This window comes from Athene cunicularia (assembly GCF_003259725.1).
Source record: "Athene cunicularia isolate RWA chromosome 2 unlocalized genomic scaffold, athCun1 chr2_part1, whole genome shotgun sequence".
NCBI classification, from domain to species: domain Eukaryota; kingdom Metazoa; phylum Chordata; class Aves; order Strigiformes; family Strigidae; genus Athene; species Athene cunicularia.
Window position 1 is genome coordinate 28894946 of NW_020799095.1, and position 5090 is coordinate 28900035.

Genomic DNA, 5090 nt, shown 5'->3' on the forward strand with positions numbered 1-5090 from the left:
CTGCTGCTGCTGCCGTGGCGGCGGAGCGGCGTGGCCTGGGGGTCTCCCCTTCCGCCCTCCCGGGGCCGTGGGTATGCTGAGGCCTCGGCTGGAGAAAGGGCACATTCACCTGCGCCCTCCCCGTCCCGCAGGAGGGAGGAGGAGGACGAAGAGGAAGGGGGAGGATGGTGAAGAAGGACGAAGAAGGAGAAGGAGAGGTGCGCTGCCTGCCCGGGTGCCCCTCGCCGCTGGGAACCGCCTTCCCGCCAGCAGCTCCGCTCCCTCTGCCGGGGCGCACCCGTGGGTTCGCCGGAGGGTGCTGCAGCACGTCGGGGGCCGGGGGGCTGCCACCGTCCCACCAGCTGCCCGCAAAACGCAGCTCTGCAGGTCCCAACCCGGGAAACGTAATTGCCTTTCAGTCCCTTCTCCCTTCCCTACCATGTCTTCCAAACCTGCTCTCCCAGCCTGGCAAAACGCTGTGTTAGGGTAATCCTACTTCTAATACGATCAGTCCTCATCTGAAAAGGCAGTTGTCTCCTGAAAGTTTAGTCACACAATCCTGTGAACTATCATTATCCTGTGAGACCTCTGTTTCCGTAGATATTTCAACATTTGGTGGCTTACTGACATTGCAGAAAACATGGCTAGTCGGTCTCAGAAATGTTTTAATTTCTTCACCCAGAGCTCATTGCATCTTCCTCAGAATGTCTTCACAGAAATGATGCCAAGTTCCATCTCTTTATATCCTGGGAATATTTTTTTTTCTCCTCAGTAGATATTAAGTGGACAGAGAATCCAGCTGAATGCTACTTCTGGCAGAAAAGAGATTGCCTTAGAAGGAATAAAAGATGAATAATTCTCTCTCCTGTGTTAAAACCTTAACTTTCTATTTTTTCTACATAGTTGCCTTCATTAGTGTATTTGTCTGTGCTTTGCATGAAGGCTATTTTCCACGTGCTTTCCGTTAGTTACTCTTTCACGAGGGATGCTAACTTTTGTATGCTCTCACTTTGTGAAAATGCCATTTGATTTTCTTTTCTGCTCCCTTTTTTATGTCATCAGTTTGGTTTGGTTTTTTTGTTTGTTTTTGTTTGTTTGGGGTTTTTGTTTGTTTACTTTTTCTTTTTATCTGTGTTCCCCCCCTCCTTCAGTTCCCAGCCCATAGCACCAGCAGGGTGACGCCTGGCGGTGGGAGCGCAGGGGAGGGAGGAGGCAGGCAGCTGACTTGCAGCAAGGTGTGCTGGGCCGCTCTTAGACACCGGGTGAATCACAGTCCAAAGGGCTAAAACCACCGTCTCCTTCAGAGTGAACTCTATGGTAAAGCTCTTCTCAGAAGTCCTGGTGTAAATTAGTGTTATGGGGACTACATCAATAGTCCAAAAAGTAGCTCAGGATGCTGAGAGATTTCAGCATCTGCATACCCTATCTCAAGGATAGAATGTCCTTAAGATATCCTTAGCCTTTTCGTAAAACACACAAGAGCTAAGCTCCTGCATAAGCATTCTCAGAAGATGAGACGAAAGGCCAGCCAAAGTGAACCTGGCTATTAAGTAAGTACCCGGTAAGCTGCTCTGCACAGATGCTCCTCAGTATCTCTGGACAAGCAAATCCCTTCTCTAGTCTCTGCACACTGAGTACTATTAGCTGCCTTCCTGTGAATAGAAATGGAAAGCTCGTTTTATGTGGGTGCCGACAAAGTGGCAGTAGATTCAAATGCTAGGGAAAGCTTTCCCTTTCATGGCTACCCTAAGGCATGACTTCCAGGTCATTCAAAGTACCACTTGTATTAGAGTGTTTACAGGAAAGCAAACTGCATGGCAGGCCTCCTGCTCACTATTACATTTAGATGGTATCACTGCATGCTGACAGCTTGGAACTGATATTTATGTAAAGTGCCATGCAAGAAGTGTGAGACAAGGTAGGAAACACTACAGGAATAGGGAGTTGATTCAAAATGAGATCATTTCTCTTGGCACATGCAAAATGGGGATGATCTCACTGACAAAAATTTAAATCTATGCAAATTTGGCTAGCTCCAAACATTTAGAAGAGTGTCAGTATTCTTTAAGTATTTCAGGAGTTGAGTGAGAAAGAGGAATACTTCTGTGGTTGCTAAAGTGTGACAGGGTATTTTCTAGAGATGAAAAACACTGTGACTGTCTTAGCCTGTCTGTGTTTTATTTCTTCATTCTGGACAGACTCTGCATGTGATGTTGACAAAGGATGTGAGAGAATGGTAAACTGCATTTTCTGGAGGAAAAAAATCATTGCATCATTGACAAGATTGCCTGACAGTGCTTTAATCTTGAGAACATTTTCACCACAGTTTGTACAGGGAGAAGTCTGTGGTCAGGGCAATTCATCTGCTTCTACAACTGCTCTTTAGACTAGGAGCTCTGAGAACAACTTGCCAAATGGGTGGAAAGTGGTGCAGTCTTCCAGTAACACAGAAGCCTACATATAATCACACTAACACTTAGTCTCTCTCTGAACTAGTTGAGTAAGCTAAGTGTAACTATTACTGTCAGCAAGATGACTCTAGCATGCCCTTGGGTGACTCAGAAATGATGCTGCATAGGGGGAAGTGGTGTGGAAGGGTGGAACCCATTCCCTGTAATTTAAACAAGTGCGGATGGGCTTGTTCAGCTGGGTTAAAATGTCTGGGTTTCCAGGATGGCACTGGAAGGAGTCCAGCAGAGGGTTACCGAGGTTGTGGAGGGCTTACAGCACATGTTTTCCGAAGAAAGATGTGGAGGAACTGATCTTGTTTAGTCTGGTGAAGACCAGACTAAGGGATGATATAGTAGCAACCCTCAAACACTGAAGGGGAGAGGAAGCCCAACTCTTGTTGGTAGTGCCAGGGAGTATAAGAACTGTCAGGGATCAGAAATTGCAGCTCAAAGGTTCCTATTGGATATTAGGCAAAAAATCTTCACTGTGAGGATAGTTGAAAATCCAGAGGGATTGTGGAATCACGGAAATTTTCAAGTTTTTGTTATACAGAGTATGGCTGACTTCACAGAATCAATGAACTGTTGAGGTTGGAGGGGAACTCTGGAGATCAGCTGGTCCACTCCCTTTACTCCCCTGGCCAAAAGCAGTGTTCACAGAGCAGGATGCTCAGGGCATTGTCCTGTTGGGTTTTGAGTATCTCCAAGGACTGAAACTCTGCAGCATCTTTGGGCAACTTACTCCAGTATTTAGTCACTGTCACAGTAACCATACTTTTTTCTATTTTTCTTATGTTTAAGTGGAATTTCCTGTAGTTCAGTTTGTGCTCATTGCTTCTTGCCCTTTCTTTCGGCTTCACTGAGAAGAGTCTGGCTCTGTCTTATTTACTCCCCTCTTCCCTCAGGTATTTATATGTATTGTTGAGTCTCCCTGAGCCTTCTTATCTCCAGGCTGAACAGACCCAGCTCTCTCAGCCTCTTCTTGTAGGATAAATACTCTCATCCCTTCATCATCTTCCTGAACTGAAGTATGTCCGCATCTTGCTTGTACTGGGGAGCCCAGAACTGAGCAGCACTGCAAATGAGTCTCAAAGGGACTGAGGAAAGGGAAAGGATCACCTGCCCTGGCAGTATTCTTCCTGATGCAGCCTAGGACCTGATCTGGTATAGGCAGAGGTCTTGTTTTGAGTGAGACAGTGGACACAAAATTTAACTTTTAACATTTTTGGCCATGAAGATGTGTGAGTTGCCAAAAAGAATGCTCTTGCTTAAAATTCCAAAACCCAGCAATCTATAAAAAGGAATATTTAGAAATACATACTACAAAGAACTGCATATGAACTTGGAAAATTATGAGATAATTTGAAAATTAATTTTGGAGTGCAATCAATTCTAACCCGTTTTTGAAAATTGCAGAAAGAGTCTACCGTGTTGGCTTCTAAATAGGATGGAGTTGAGTGATAAGTACCCTCTGTTCTTATTGTGAGTGGGATTTGCAGATGCACCTGGCAGGGAATGCTTGTTCCTTGTAGTGTAAGGCCATATGAGAATGGGTACATCAGACAACATATTTGGTTTACTGTCATTTAATAAGCTCTTTTATCCAAGGGAATACAATAGAAAGAGATCAGATAAGCAGACAACTGCTGTATCCCCTGTTGAATGAATGTGAAGTAAAGGACCAGCTGTTCTTAGTGAGTAACATTGTTAAAGTCAAACAAATTTCTTACTTGGCCTGGATTTATCACACAAATTCTAATCCAAAGAAGTGGCTCTCAAACTACTTGAAATACTTGAATTCCTCTGGAGGATTTAAGTCATCAGTGCCAAGTTACAGGAAGCTGAGGAAAAGAAATACAGTGAAAAGTCCCAGAGGTTCAAGATTGTTTGAGAAGGCTGTTCAATCCAGTCCAACACCTGTAGTAAACAAAATTATGTACTACTTCACTTTAATTATGAGAAATCAATAGAGCCACATGAACCCAAATAATTTTTTAACAAGACACTGTTGAAAGTACAAGTAAAGACCACATGACTGCTTCAGTTAAAGTTCAATTAAATGAGTTGAAAAACAACTCGAAGTAGAGGAGAATAGCAGTATTTTATTTTCTCATTCTTTGTAAAAGAAATTAGATTCTGTATTTCAAGTATATAATTTATAGACAAGTAGAGAAAGCACTTCCACTCCTTGTTTGTTGAACTTACACCTTTCACAGAACTCCTTTCTGATAAAGAATGTTTTTTTCTTGGAAGCAACACAGAAGTATTTGCTTGATATTTAAGAACAAAATTTAATTGAATCAGGCATAGTGATATTCTTTGTGTATGATCAAATACTCTTAAAGTAATGCTTGCCTTTCTCATTGTGTTTGTCACTTTATAACATCTAAAACTGTACTGTTATCCCTTGAAGCAGTTATGATACTTCTCTGATTGTGGTGTTGTGATTTCATGAGTTTGCTGCACACACGTCACTGGAGTGTAGAGCTGACTGAATAAAATACAATAATCAAACCACTGACAATAAAAATAACAGTAATTTATATACAGATTAACAAAAAAAGCTGCAGCACTTCAAGACTGTAAATTGTAAAGGGTACAGTGGGAGGAATGAACTCACAGGGGAAGGGTACTGAGCAAAGATAGAATATTGGGTATGCA